The 16615-nt window shown below is 39.1% G+C and overlaps 1 long non-coding RNA gene across 1 annotated transcript in view; it reads right to left on the bottom strand.

Moving 5' to 3' along the window:
- Nucleotides 1-5376: 5376 nt before the first annotated feature.
- LOC134319285 (uncharacterized) overlaps nt 5377-16615 on the bottom strand; it is a 26260-nt gene continuing 15021 nt past the window's right edge. The window contains exon 3 of the long non-coding RNA XR_010013487.1: nt 5377-5468. This is a non-coding gene — a long non-coding RNA (uncharacterized LOC134319285). The remainder of the gene's footprint in view (nt 5469-16615) is intronic.

Below are 16615 nucleotides of genomic sequence, written 5' to 3'. Positions count from 1 at the left end.
TGTTCTCTGGACCCGAGCTCATCTCAAATGGCCCAAAACCAGTGGAAATTGTCACTGTGACTATTCTGTGTATTGTATTGTAGCTTTAACACAGTGCACTCTTTTGGGTAGCATTTCTACAAGTGTATCTGTATAAATTTTGCCCAGTCAATCCCAAATGTGTTGAGTTGGATTGAGACCAGGGCTCTTTGCAGGCAACTGGAGCGCCTTTGCACACAACTAGTCAAACCATGTCATTATAAAAGTTGTTTTGTGCTCAGAGGCATAATCATGATGAAAGAAAAAGGGGATTTCTCCAAACAATGTAAAAGAATATCATTTACTGTAAATATTTTTTTTAAATGCCTGTTAGCAACGGATGTGCCAGAATCAACAAAATCCTATCATTAAAAGGGGTGTCCACAAACTATAATACAGTATATTATACAGTATATACACAATCAGCCATAACATTAAAATCATCTCCTGGTTTCTACACACACTGTCCATTTAATCAGCTCCACTTACCATATAGAAGCACTTTGTAGTTCTACAATTACTGACTGTAGTCCATCTGTTTCTCTACATACTTGACCATTGAAGAACAGCATGAAAGCAGGCTAAAAAAGTACGTAGAGAGATAGATGGACTACTTTTAGTAATTGTAGAACTACAAAGTGCTTCTAAATGGTAAGTGGAGCTGATACAAGGAGGTGGTCATAACGTTATGCCTTATCTGGGTATACCTGGTAGCAATAGGTGTGGCTGAAACAAATATATGCCTTTAATATACAGCACAGTAGTGAATCTAACTCAGTCATGTGTTCACATACTTTCTTGCCCAACAGTATATTTTATTTAAGTTTTTAATATTGTACTTTTACGTTCCTCTAAACACAAACACACCGATTCTCTAAATATAATTAATTACATTAATTTAGTTAAAATTGTTCATTTTACATAAATATAGTATTTCTTTTTCTATCAACCATATCAGTCTGTGCTAAATTTAGCCTTTCCTTTTTTGTCATTGATTACATCAGTTCATTCATAAATTATTGCAATATTTTGAAAGAGTTTCTGTGGAAAACGGGCTCCATCCTTCCTGCTGTGTGAGTAGTAAGAATCCTTTCATGAACAGATTATCTGGAGTTGAATTCTTGAGGCCACATGCCCCAAGCTTATCTGAAGAAATTCAATGTCCAAAAGCCATATATCATTTCTAATAAGTGCAAATTCACCAGAATCAGAAAGGCATTCATTAACATTACCACCCTTTATTTATTATAAATTTTATTTTATTAGGGCTCCAAGCGCCAAAGGTTGTTTTGTTAATATTTCTCTTCTTTTTCTTATTATTATTACTCTTTTTATCCAAAAAAATAATAAAAAAAATTTAACAACAATTTAAACTGTAAGTTACACGGACAATGAGATTTGGTGTTTGTTTGTTTGCTTGTTTATTAGGATTTTAACGTCATGTTTTACACTTTGGTTACATTCATGACAGGAGCGGTAGTTACTCATCACACAAGATTCATCAGTTCACAAGTTAATATCGAACACAGTCATGGACAATTTAGCGTCTCCAGTTCACCTCACTTGCATGTCTTTGGACTGTGGGAGGAAACCGGAGCACCCGGAGAAAACCCACGTGGACACGGGGAGAACATGCAAACTCAGCCACTTAGCTACCGTGCCGCCCTGAGACTTGGTGAACAGGTAGTAGTTCCCCTTGCTACTACACTTGCACTTGAGCTCAGCCTGATTGGCCCGATCTCCTACCCCATATGACATAGAAACAAAATTATTTTTCCACTGATTACTTGTCTCATGCCCTACAAATAAGCCTCAAGAACCATATACAACGGTACCTTGAAACTCAATGTCAATTGGTTCTGGTAGTGGCATTGAGTTTAAACGATGTGGAGTTTTAGGGTATTTTTTCCCATAAGGATGTACGGGAAACCTGTTAATGTGTTCCATGGTCCAGTGGAACTGCATATATTTTAGGCTACACTTATACACTGAGAATAACACAAGTTTAATATAAAATCACTGAAATACAATAAAACCTGCACTTTACCTTTACTTCTTTATTGTTTCCTTATGCTTCTTAATGGTGGAGATGCTTGATCTTAGAATACCATAATCTTTAGCGACTTCAGTAACGGCACATTCACATGTGAAGCGGCAAAATCGCTTTTGCGCTGCTGTATCATTGTTTCCTTTGAAGTGTGGCGGTGCTGCTTAGTTTGCCCCTGCGCTTCCCTGAGTGGTGCACAGCGTTGGGCTCGCATTTTTTGCACTTGCCGATTTGCTTGCTTGATTTGCTCCTCCTGTTCCTTCTCAAACAAAAGAGCAGATACCGGTCCTGCTGCTGGGTTGATGCCCTTCTACGGCCCTGTCCACTTACCATACAGAAGCACTTTGTAGTTCTACAATTACTGACTGTAGTTTCTCTGCATGCTTTGTTATCACCCTTTCACCCTGTTCTTCACTGAAATAACCATGAACTTCTCAGGAAAAGATGTTACCATGGTGGCAGCATATGTTTCTCTAATATTGCAGCATACGCCTTCAGGTTTATATATGGCCTTCAGGTCTAAACAGGAATTGTGACATAATGCAGCCTTGTCTAATTCATTTTCCAATGTAGAACAGCTCTAGTACTGTACCCTGTGGGGGTCCTGGCCATTGAAGAACAGGGTGAAAGCAGCTAAAAAGTGTAGGAACAAGGAGGTGGTTTTAATGTTATGGCTGATCAGTGTATACCCACACCAACACATTCAGCACTGATGCAAAATCACACCTGTTTTCAAAACTTTTAATGTTGCACAGGAAATCCACACACAATTGTTACACAGAGAACAGGTGTGTGCACATACCCATCTTCTCCTGAACCCAGTTTCTGTTTGATGCATACACTATACAACCACCCATTCAGCTGATGTGTGATGACACCTGCTTTCAAAACTGGTCAGAAATTCCCTGAAACTCCAAACACAGATGTTACTCAGTGAAAGGGTATGTGAGAATATCCGGCTGCTCCAGGATGTTGTTCTCTGTTTGGTGCATAAAATGTACACTGATCAGTCATAAGAAAAAACCACCTGCCTAGTATCATGTGGGTCCCACTGTGCAACCAAAACACCTCATTCATTAAGGTGTAGACTCCAGGCTTCTAAAGGTGCCCTGTGGTTTCTGGTACCGAGTTCTCAACAGATTAAACTTGTTTGTCCAGCACAAAGATGCTCAATCAGATTAAGATCTGGGGAATTCGGAGGTCAAATCAACACCTTCATCTCTTTGTTATGTTTCTCAAACCATTTTTGCTGTGTGGCAGGGTGAATTATCCTGCCGTAGAGGCTAATGACACTATGAAATCATATGAAGTGTATATTACCTGCTTTAGGTAATTGCTACATGTCAAAGTAACATCCACAACATTGTCAAGTGCATCAGGCTGCCTGCACTGACTGTCCACTCTATAAGACACTCCTACCCAGTTGGTCCACCATGTAGATGTAAAGTCAGAGACGATCGCTCATCTATTGCTGCTGTTTGAGTTGTTCATCTTCTAGACCTTCATCAGTTGCCAGATGCCAATCAAAAACATGAGTGAAGCAAGCCAAGCATAAGCACACATACACCGATCAGACATAACAACCACCTCCTTGTTTCTACACTCACTGTCCATTTTATCAGCTCCACTCACCATATAGAAGCACTTTGTAGTTCTACAATTACTGACTGTAGTCCATCTGTTTCTCTGCATGCTTTGTTGGCCCCCTTCATGCTGTTCTTCAATGGTCAGGGCTCTCCCAGGACCACTACAGAGCAGGTATTATTTAGGTGGTGGCTCATTCTCAGCACTGCAGTGACACTGACATGGTGGTGGTGTGTTAGTGTGGGTTGTGCTGGTATGAGTGGATCAGACACAGCAGCGCTGTTGGGGTTTTTAAACACCTCACTCTCACTGCTGGACTTAGAATAGTCCACCAACCAAAAATATCCAGCCAACAGTTCCCCATGAACAGCGTCCTGTGACCACTGATGAAGGTCTAGAAGATGACCGATCGTCTCTGACTTTACATCTACAAAGTGGACCAACTAGATAGGAGTGTCTAATAAAGTGGATTGTGAGTGGACACAGCATATAAAAACTCCAGCAGTGCTGCTGTGTCCGATACACTCATACCAGCACAACACACACTAACACACCACAACCATGTCATTGTCACTGCAGTGCTGAGAATCATCCACCACCTAAATAATATTTGCTCTGTGGGGGTCCTGACCATTGCAGAACAGGGTTAAAGCAGGCTAAAAAGTATGTAGAGAAACAGATGGACTACAGTCAGTAATTGTAGAACTACAAAGTGCTTCTATATGGTAAGTTGAGCTGATAAAATGGACAGTGAGTGTAGAAACAAAGAGGTGGTTTTAATGTTATGGCTGATCGGTGTACTAGCAGTATTTCCACTTCCACACACACTTCCTGTATTGCTTTGGTCAGACTATTGCAGCATGTATAAACCACAACTATCACTACCCAGTAAGTTTTTCTTTTAAGTACACACTCATAAATAGTCATGCACATACACAAACATGTGCACATCCACACACACAGATGCACACACATTTACACACACCTACAACACACACCTACCCCTAAATTTATTTTATCTTTATTTAACAGACAAAAGCACAATGAAATGATTTGCAGTGTTTTCACTGTAGCACTGTAGCACGTGCAGAATGAGGCTTGGCAATGTTTTGCTGTAATAACCATGAACTTCTCAGGAAAAGATGTTACCATGGTGGCAGCATATGTTTCTCTAATATTGCAGTATACGCCTTCAGGTTTATATATGGCCTTCAGGTCTAAACAGGAATTGTGACATAATGCAGCCTTGTCTAACTCCTCTTCCAACGTAGACCAGCTCTAATACTGTTGGCCAGCAGGGCACTGGTAGAAACTGTGCTACTGTTGGGCTAAGAAGGAGTAGGAGGAAAAGTGTTCTACATTAGAAAGAGAGACAGAGGGTTAAAGGGTGGAGGTGAGAGTTGGAAAGTTGAATTTGGGCACTATGACTGGTAAGGGAGAGAGCTAGCTGATATTATGGAGAAGAGAAGGGTTGACATACTATGTGTCCCAAGAGTCCATGGGAGTAAGGCTAGGAGCATTAGAAGTGGTTTCAAACTGTTTTAATAGTGTAGATGTGAGAAGAAACGGGGTAGGACAGTACATCAAGAGTGTAGTGGAAGTAAGATAGTGTCTGACAGAGTGATTAGTGTGAAGCTGGATCTAGCAAATAGTATTTAAAAAGACTGACCTCTATGTCACGGTGGGTAGCACTGTCGCCTTATAGCAAGAAGGTCCTGGGTTCGATCTCCAGACGGGACGGTCTGGGTCCTTTCTGTGCAGAGTTTGCATGTTCTCCCTGTGTCCGTGTGGGTATCCTCCGGGAGCTCCGGGTTTCCTCCTACAGTCCAAAAACATGCAGTCAGGTTAATTGGAGACACTGAATTGTCCTATAAATGTGTGTATGTGTGTGTGTGTATGTGTGTGTCTGCCCTGTGACGGACTGGCACCCCATTCGGGGTGTTACTGTGTGCCTGCGCCCATTGAAAAGCTGAGATAGGCTCCAGCACCCCTCCGCGACCCTGATTGGATAAGCGGTTAAGAAAGTGAGTGAGTATGTGACTTCTATGTGATCTTTTCAGTTAACAACAGCCAACCTTCTGTAAAAGCTTCTCACAAAACTTCTCTGATACTCTGATACACACACACATGATGGACACACACACACACAAATACATACATGATGGACTCTGACACACATACAATTATTTATTTTGATAGTTAAAACTTTCAGTTCAATTTAATTTTGTGTGTATGATTTGTGTAAATCCTATTTATTTAAAGTATCCTCCAGGTCACCCAAGAAGGATGAGCCCTGCTGAGTCTGGTTCCTCTCAAGTTTTCTTCCTGTATTTTTAAGGGAGTTTTTCCTTGCCACTGTCGCCCTCGGTTTGCTCAATAGGGGTTTTTGATCTGTTGGTCCTGGATTCTGTAAAGTTGCTTTGAAACAATGTCCATTGTAAAAAGCACTATATAAATAAATTTGACTTGACATACATACATGATGGACTCTGACACACACACACAACTTATATACATACAACTACTGTATTATACTACAGTGACTGTATTACTTGCATCTTTGCACAAGATTGCAATTTGCACAAGTTTTTTTGCATTTTTGCACCTTACTGTCTTATCTCTGCTGCTTTAAAAAACCCTACACTGCTGACTGCATATCAGAATATGCTTTTCTACCTCACGTGCCATTTACTCAGTACCATGTACTGACCAACACTTGTCTCTTGACCACTTGACCCTGACCTCTTCAAGATATGTTTGTGGGAATTTGTGCCCATTCAGTCAAAAAAAAAACATCAATTGAGACTTGCTGGGCACTGATATTGGTCAATAAAGTCTCAATTGATGTTTTCGTTCCAAAGCTGTTCAGTGGGGCTGGGGTCAGGGCTCTGTGCAGGTCACTGGGGTTTCTTTAAACTGAACTTTTCTTTATGTCTTCATGTCATGTGCAGGAAAGTTTAAGAGGGAAGAGGTTAACAAAAAGGGAATGGGGTCTCCGGAAGGACAAAGGATGCTGCTTTTGTACCAAACCATGATTACAATCACCTGTTGACATCACCTGTTTGGCCTGAAATGCAGAAATGGATGTTTATTAATAAATGAAATGAAGTTGAGCAGATAAAACATGAAATATCTCAGGTTCATCCTGTCTGCAATGAAATAAAAGTCAAAGTAATCGTAACATACCAACTTTTTCTCGTAATAAAAATAATGTAATATATAAAACTGAAATGTATTGTTCACAAAAGTGTTCAGACTCTTCCAAGGTAGGGTGCATCCTTTTCTACATTAAGAGTTTAATTTTCTTTTACTCAGGCTACAAACGTTTTTCCTTATAAGTAATTAACTTGCCATTTAGGAAACTCTAAGTGGGCTGTCAAATGTCTTTAACTCAACAGTAACTCAACAATCATTTCTTGGCACTTGTTACAGCCATGTGCAGCTCAGCACGTGGTTCCTTTGTATTTGTTTTTATGTCACACCCTCTTGTCTCCGCCTCCTGTTTCGGAGTTGTCTTGTCAGTCTTCACCAGCTGATGCTTGTTTGATGATTAAGATCTCTTGTGTGTATAATCAACTGTATTAGTAATTCCTTTGGTGGGTTGTGTGTGTGTGTGTGTGTGTGTGCATGTGTAGGCGTGCATGTACGTGTCTACGTGTCTATGTGTGTGTACTTTAGCTTAGTAGAATCTTTGTTTCATTAAGATAATAGTAAGGACAGATTAGTTTGAAGTTATGTCATGTACATCAATCAGGCATAACATTAAAACCACCTCCTTGTTTCTACACTCACTGTCCATTTCATCAGCTCCACTTACCATATAGGAGCACTTTGAGGTTCTACCATTACTGACTGTAGTCGATCCGTTTCTCTACATACTTTTTTAGCCTGCTTTCACCCTGTTCTTCAATGATCACGACCCCCACAGGACCACTACAGAGCAGGTATTATTTGGGTGGTGGATCATTCTCAGCACTGCAGTGACACTGACATGGTGGTGGTGTGTTAGTGTGTGTTGTGCTGATATGAGTGGATCAGACACAGCAATGCTGATGGAGTTTTTAAACACCTCACTGTCACTGTTGGACTGAGAATAGTCCACCAACCTAAAAAATATCCAGCCAACAGGGCCCTGTGTGCAGCGTCCTGTGACCACTGATGAAGGTCTAGAAGATGATAATACCTGCTCTGTGGTGGTCCTGTGGGGCTCCTGACCATTGAAGGACATGGTGAAAGCAGGCTGAAAAGATATGAAGAGAAACAGATGGACTACAGTCAGTAATTGTAGACATACAAAGTGCTTCTATATGGTAAATGAAGCTGATAAAATGGAGTTGAATCAAGGTTGTACCAAGCTTCTTCCATTTCAACATTAAGGTCACTATGGTTCTGGGAAGACTAAACGCCTTGTATATTGTTTGATATATTTGCTCTGATCTGCGGCACAGTGGCTAAGTGGGTAGCACTGTCGCCTCACAGCAAGAAGGTAATGGGTTCGATCCCCAGGTGGGGCGGTCCTTGTCCTTTCTGTGTGGAGTTTGCATGTTTCCTCCCACAGTCCAAAGACGTGCAAGTGTGGTGAATTGGAGACACTAAATTGTCCAGGACTGTGTTTGATATAACCTTGTGAACTGATGAACCTTGTGTAATGAGTAACTACCGTTCCTGTCATGAATGTAACCAAAGTGTAAAATATGATGTTAAAGTCCTAATAAACAAACAAACAAACAAAGCTGCTCTGATCTGCCCTTGCACAATTTGCTTGCGGAGATAGACAATTCAATGAGCTTACTGATTTGTATTTGTCCTGACAATGCAGTGTAAATTGTGAACTCTTATAGACCCATGTGTGCATGTGTCCAAATTGGAATTGTGAAAGGTGTTTCTTCATCATCTTGGAATGCTGCAGCAACAGGTTTTTTTTTTTTTTTTTTTTTTTTTTTTTAAATAAAAGCTTTACGCTCAGTGACCATAAATCATTATCTATGATCATATAGTTTAGTATTACCTCACAGAATAGAAAAAGCTTTTTCTTTTGCTAAAAATAACCAGCTCCTACATGAATATTAATGTGTCTGAGGACAAACAGATCCAGTGACAGAAACTGACAGAAATCTCATTGTTTAAAACATCTAAAATCCCCTTTTTTAGTTTCAACCAGCTCAGTTTAGTCATTGTTTTTGTTTGTTTGTGGTGTAATTCTTGTTAGATAAGAAGCTTTAATCACATTCAGCTTTTTCTTTTGCTAAAAATAACCAGCTCCCACATCAATATCAATGTGTCTCAGGACAAACAGATCCAAACAGATCCAGTGACAGAATGCCAGTAGAATGCCAGTTCTAACCATCTTGGCCAGATTACAAATGGATAGAATGTGTGAGAGTGTGACCTTCAGGCAATGTAATCAAGCTACCTACTGCATCTGAGTCACTTAACTGACCCAAAAAGATACAATACAATTTTAAACGCACTGAACCCTCAGTGGTACACAGGTACATTGACTAGTTCGAACCATGTCTTCAAACTTATTCAACCAAATACAAGGCAAATTGTTAAACTGGCTACTGTGACACCCGCAGAAGAACCTTTTGCTAAATGAGTTTGCAACATTTCATTTTTCATTTTCTAACACCGCTTTATCCTTATCATGGTCACACTAAGTCACTGGATGCAATGCAATAACACATTTTAGACAGGATGTCAATCCAACGCAGGGCCTTGGCCATCATCCCCTTATGCCTAGTTCACACTACACGTTTTTTGCACTGATTTTTGTTTGCAGAATGGTCGCCGCTAAATGTACAAGCTCGGAGGCAACTCGGCTCTCAATCACTATGTGTGAACTGTTCAACAACTCGAATCCGAGCGGCTCACTGAGCGCTCGCCGACTAAAGAGAGATATGTAGCATGTTAAATATCTGGACCAGTCGGGCGACTGGCAGGGGAGGAGTTGTAAGATGTGGGACAGGGGCATAATATAGTTTCTATCAGAATACATCGGCACACACACGTTTTACAGTATTTCATACCTTATCATTCTTGACAAAACATAACACCAACGATGCATTGCAAAAAATACATAGTTTGGGAGAATAGACAGACTCACCTGAGATTCCTCCTGATGATAAATGGTGTAGTGCGTAACCCCCTATCGCTGATCAGTCGTGTAGTGTGAAAACCACAACAACTGAAAAGACCCCCGACTGCAAGAGATCCAGTTGTGTAGTGTGAACTGTACAGCGATCTGAACAAATTGAAAGTCGTGTAGTGTGAACTTGGCATTAGACATAGCCAGTCGTGTCTGTAAGGTGCCCGACAAACCAATAGCACTGCTGGGGATTTGAACCCTGGATCCAAGGGGTAATGGACATGGTACATATATTGCCACTGCTCCACTTAAGCGCCCTGAGTTTACAACATATCACGTATTTTGGTTTGATAAGACTAATGTGGAACTTCTTGGCTTGAAAATAACATGTGGGATCCAGGTAACACCATCTCATCTTTAAACAATATTGGTAAACTTATAATAGGTAATCTTGTAAAAAAAAAAGAATGTTTTATGTCAATCTGAAAATAAGAATAACAGCTGGCAAGGTGATTTAATTAAACATTAACCTGAGAAGCTGCTTATATAGTGCTGGCATTTTCTTTTCCTTTCATGTTTATTAAATACAGGGTTTTCATGCCTTTACTATGAAAAAGTGCCACGATTCATTAATTATATATAAATCCCAGAATGTATCAATTGAGAGTGATGGTCAAAAGAAGGATCCTTACAGGAGACCCATGTCCAAATTTGACAGACTGCCACAGAGTTAGCCTCATTAACTTTGGTGCTTATGGAAGAGGAAGAGTATACCTACAAAGACCAATGTCCTCCTCTTCAGAACGCTGATACTACCAATTCTTCTTTATGGATCAGAAACCTGAACCCTGCTCAAGACAGACTTGCACAAACTTGAGGCTTTTCAAATGCAATGCCTGAGATATATTCTTGGATATACACTTCATTACCATATGAAAGATGACACCATCCAACAACCATCCGTTAAGGAGCAGATACAGCAGCAGTGACTGAGATGGTTTGGACATGTGTTTTCTTCAACTCCTACTGAAGAAAAGGACCCTCCCAGTGGAAAATCCAACTTACTGCTCCAAAGAAAATGTGGTCCAAACAAATTGAAGTAGATCTAATGAACCTTCGGCACACTCTCAACCAAACTAAAACAGTTACCATGGACCAGAAAGCTTGGAGAAACATCATAGAGCAGGCTTGAAATCCTACAGCACCCACAGCAGCGTATTAGTTATGGGACTGCCCCCACCCAAACGCTAGCTAGGGACCTCAAATCAGATCAACTGCTTATGAAAAAAATAATCATTATAAATATTATATATTAAAAAGGACAACTGGACGTGCTAAAGGGGGAGAAAAGGGGGAGAAAATGCAAAAAAAAAAAAATTTGGGACAAGTGTCATTAAAGTAAAACTGGGCGGCATCCTGAGTAAAACTTTTAGCTTCAGTATAAAAATAGAATAGAATTTCTTATTTAGTAGCTGGTTGAGTCATTACTCTACTACAAAGTGCATTTGTGTTTCACTGTCACATGATTCACTCTTTTGGCTATCTTCCCTGAAATAGTCATTTTTGTCACTTTTTTAAAGCAGGCTTTGTGCTTTTCTACCCACTTCTTGTCATCAGAAATAGTTCACTAGTATTACAGTCAGCTACATAACTGCGTAGTTATAGCTCTCATTTCCCTACATTCAATTCACCTATGATCATATTTCTATTCACTCACTAACAATAGTCTTACGTACAGTAACAGTTTCTAATTTCGTCACAAACATTACGTAAGTAAGTCTTTCTGCACGTGCTACAACGCTGTGTTGGTGTCTTTCTTTTTGTATAATCTATTTCTGGTAACACATGCCTCTTGTTTTGTTTTGAAATGTTTAAGTGTGTATTACTGTGTTTTGGATCTGGTATCACATTCCAAGGTGTTAATTAGGGCAAGACTTAACTTGAATAAACTGAGTGTATTTGCAGCAGTATGGCCCAATCTCTTACCTGCTTTCCTTTTAATTCTGTCCATATACCACTGCCAGCTTCTTTTGCTTCTTTTATTGAACTAATTATTAGTCACTAATGATTTCTTTTACCCAGTATCTGCAAATTTACTTAGACTTTTATTTCATTGCAGACAGGATGAACCTGAGATATTTCATGTTTTGTCTAGTCAACTTCATTTCATTTATTAATAAACATCCATTCCTGCATTTCAGGCCTGCAACACATTCAAAAAAATGTTGGGACAGTAAAGCATTTACCACTTTGTAATGTGTGCAGCATGTGGTTTTGCATTGTCTTGTTGAAAAATTCATGGACGTCCCTGGAAAAGATGACGTCTTGAAGGCAGCACATGTTGCTCTAAGATCTCAATGTACTTTTCTGCGTTAATGCTGCCATCACAGAAGTGTAAATGACCTTTGCCAAGGGCACTGACACAGCCCCATACCACGACAGACCCTGACTTTTGGACTTGTTGCTGATAACAGTCTGGATGGTCCTTTTCGTCTCTCTTCATTTTCATTTTTTCCAAAAAAAGACCTGAAATGCTCATTCATCTGACCACAATACACGTTTCCACTGTGTGATGGTCCATCCTAGATGCCTCAGAGCTCAGAGAAGTTGATGCCCAGAGAAGTGGATGCTGCTTTTGTAGCAAATCATGATTACAATCACCTGTTGACATCACCTGTTTGGAATCACATCATTATTTAGTTTTTTCACCTCATTACTAGCCCTAATTTGCCCCCGTCCCAATTTTTTTTTGGAATGTGTTACAGGTCTAAAATCGAGGTATATTAACAAATGAAATTGAAAAGTTGAGCAGACAAACATGAAATATCTCAGGTTCATCCTGTCTGCAATCCAATAAAAGTCAAAGTAAATGTAACAAACTCTGCATTTTTATTTTATTTGCATTTTCCATACTGTCCCAACTTTTTCTGATAGGGGGTTGTAAATCTTTTAGCCTTTGTCATATCAATATCTCATAATTCAAATTCAATGCTTTTAATGTTACATTTGAATTATCCATTGTTGTATCCAGTGTCTATATAATCATTGTTGTTTGTAGGCCACCTGGCTTCCAATTAGATTTTATACAAGAATTAGGGCTGGCTCAATACCACTTTTTTATGTCCGATACCCATACTGCAAATTGAGTATCCGCCAATACCGATACCAATCCGATACCGACATTTCTCCTCCCAAACAACTAAGCAGTAATAATACATGTCTCAATGCACCATGGTTAAACTACAGTAGCTAGCTAAATAACAATGTTCAGACTGTGAAACAAATATTCTAAAGGAATAAATAGAGACCCTACAACATAACACTTATGCTAAACTGCTGTTTTATTTTAACTTTTATACACATAACATTTAGCAGCATTTCTGGCTTGTTTAACAGCACCGTACATACATTTAAAATACATTTAAAATACAAAGTGCAACTTTATCTGTATTTAACAAATACATTATTATTTCAATATAAAATTCTAGATCTGTCAACTCTCAAGTCTACAACTTGAAGAGGCAGCAAAACAATTATAATATAAATTTTAAAAAATATTATTTATAAACGATAAAAATGAAACAATTAAATAATAAAAAAATAAACATAAATAAATGTATCTATCTTTCGGACACAGTCTCGATGTTCAGGTCTAGATTGAAAACGTATTTATTTACTCAGGCTTTTGATTAGTCTGTTCAAACTAAACAAGCAAAGTTAGTTATGCTGTAATAATTAGGGGTGCCGGAGTCTAAAGCTACTCTCTGTAAAACTGACCTTTAACTCTTAACGATTTCACATTTTAACTACATCTTCTGTTGTTTTACCTCGAGGTGGTTCTGACGGAAACCTGTTTACCCTCTCGAGGTTAAAGACTGCAAGTCGAGACTGTAGTGCCAACAATGCTGCTTCTGCTAGATGTGACTGGAACCTGGAGTGTTTGCACCAAAAATGTCCAGAACTTACAACGGACTTTATCACAGACTGGACTGAACAAAGAAGAACTCCAGTTATTATTATTATTTTTTGCTAGTTGTAACCTTCGGTTCAATTTAATTGTGTTTGTATGATTTGTGTACATCCTATTTATTTAAAGCATCCTCCAGGCCACCCAAGAATGATGGGTCCCTGCTAAGTCTGGTTCCTCTCAAAGTTTGTTTCTGTAATTCTAAGGGAGTTTTTTTTTTGCCACTGTCGCCCTCGGCTTGCTCAACAGGGGTTTTTGGTCTGTTGGTCCTGGATTCCGTAAAGTTGCTTTGAGACAACGTCCACTGTAAAAAGCACTATGTAAATAAATTTGACTTTGACTTTGTCCCAGCTTGGAGATCTCTCACATCCTCAATGAAATGTAATCCATTAGTGTTATGCAATAAAACAAACTACACCACAGATGTCCAGCAGGGTTTTTAATAAGCGCGCTTTGGTTTTTAATCATCTAAAAACGTGACAGAACTTTAATGGAAAATCTCAACCAAACACTGCATCAATTCTAATTAGTCCATCGCATTTAATTGACATCCACATCTTCCAATTGTAGACACTTTTGACGACAAGTCATAAAACAGTGTTTTTATATGTGGCAGTAGTAGATGATTTTTTAAAATTCTAAAAGTTTAAGTTGATCAGTGTGTTTTAATTTCTGAATGGCCTTATTTACATTAAGTGATATTTACATTAAGCAACAGTATCGGATCAGATTACACACTTTTTACAGAGTACAGAGATACAGAGTATCGGATCGGAGCCAGCCCTAAAAAGAACTAAAAGTCCTTTCCTCAGACATTCCCTCTTTTTGCATCCTTTACCACACAAAGGAGGCAATGCTCCTTTAAAGAAAGGATCAGAATACTTCATCTATCTGGTCTTCCTGTTTCCATTCCTTAAAAGTTCTATTTCTAGACCTATTCCTCCCTGCCATCCAAATTTTCACTTCCTTACCACACCAGACATATTATTTACTGTTTACAGGCAGTATACTTTTTTCACGTTCCTCATTACTCACTAATGAGTGTTCTATGCATTGTATGTGTGAGTCAAATTAAAAATGCCTGAAGGACAATTAAGGTAAACAGTAAACCGTTGAAACAGTAAATACTGTATAATGTAATTTGCATGTCATTGCTGACTGTTTAATTTACATTTCTTATAATGTCCTAACCATTTAAGAATGTCTAAATAATCATGACTAGACATTTAGCATTCAACTCAGTGAAAGAGTATGTGAGAGGATTCAGCTGATCCTAAATGCCAGTTTCTGTTGTGCACTACCCCGAATGTTATGTTAAGCCTGATGTTTGAGTTATACCATGCTTACACATGTTTAAACCTGCCCGCAGAACAATGTGTGAGTAAAAAAAGCCTGTGCAGACATTTCAGCAGCTTTTGGTGAAAGGCACGTAGATAATGAGGCTAGCACTCACATGACACTGAAGTAATGAGGTAAGCAGTCACATGACGCTGTTTATTTATAAAGAAATTATCACATACTTTCTGTGTGAGTCTGAGCTTTGCTGTTTCTATGTCTGTACATCTGAGGTATTGATTTCGGTAAATGTGCTTGTGTATGACGAAGCTAGTTTCAATGTTAAAGAAGAACAGTCACACACCTCTCAAGTCACATACCTCAAAAGCAGGCGCACAAGAGACTTGTTTAGTGTTATCACTTGCCATGATTTTTGCGCATTTTAAGGTCACCACTAGATGTGGCAGTTCGAAGGCAACTCTGCGTTCTCTTAGGGCCTCGAATCGGCTCTCGATCACTATGTGGGAACTGTTTAATAATTTGATCCGATCGCTCGCAGACTAATGCCAAGTTCACCACCAGAGATGTTCACAAGTCACAAAATACGGGTCCAAGTCAAGTAACGAGTCTTTAAGCTAGAGTCCGAGGCAAGTCACAAGTCAATATAATATATACAAAACATATATTAGAAATGTAGCATAGAAATAAACAAATAATATGTAAGTTCAGATAAAAAACAGCAACAGATTAGCAACTGTATTTTGCCATTTTACTTTCCTGGTCTTTGTGCAAATGAATGTAAGTTCCATAACAAGAAGGTACCAGTTAAAAGCTTAAACTGATACATTTTGTTTTCATTGCAAAACAAAAGCGTGCAATAAATAACGGCACAGCGGACAAAATCCAAAACACAGCAAACACAGTTGGAGGTTAATAAATATTTTTTGGCTGTTCGACACCGCACTCATTGCCAGTCAGCCGACTCATATCCAGATATCTAGCATGCTAGATATTTTTCTTAAGTCACCGAGCGCTCGGCAAGCTGCTCGGATTGAGTTGTTGAACAGTTCACACATAGCGATTGAGAGCCAAGTTTCAATCGCCGAGCAAATGCAAAGTTGCTTCAGAGCCGGCAAATCTAGCGCCGACCAGTCGGCGAGCAAAAATCAGGACAAAAATCGTGTAGTGTGAACTTAAACTGATACATTTTGTTTTCATTGCAAAACAAAAGCGGGTGGTAAATCACGGCACAGCGGCCAAAATCCAAAACACAGCAAAAAAAATCATAACCACTGCTTACCTTAGCTTATGTTCTTTTAGATGCTAGTACATTTATAACCGAGTGTTGTCCCATTAGGAATATAATCCGTCATTTTGTAAATGTGCTTATAATTAAAAACCTCCAAACTTTTTCCGGTTGTGAAGTAAAACACGAACTTGTTAGAAAGCCAATCAAGCGTTTCATTGACACATTATCTGTGTGATGCAAACTGAATAAATGCAAATACCAGCATTTCTTACTAAAAATTAAAATCAGAAGGCTTGATTGGTTCAGAAAGCGCTCTTTCAGCCATTAGCACCAATTCTGTAGGAGTGTTCCATTCAACCCAGTTGTTCCTGTGAAGTGCACTATGTA

This window comes from Trichomycterus rosablanca, chromosome 1 (genome assembly GCF_030014385.1).
Source record: "Trichomycterus rosablanca isolate fTriRos1 chromosome 1, fTriRos1.hap1, whole genome shotgun sequence".
Classification (NCBI taxonomy): domain Eukaryota; kingdom Metazoa; phylum Chordata; class Actinopteri; order Siluriformes; family Trichomycteridae; genus Trichomycterus; species Trichomycterus rosablanca.
Note: the sequence above shows the minus strand (reverse complement) of the source record. Positions and strands in the feature narration are given on the sequence as shown.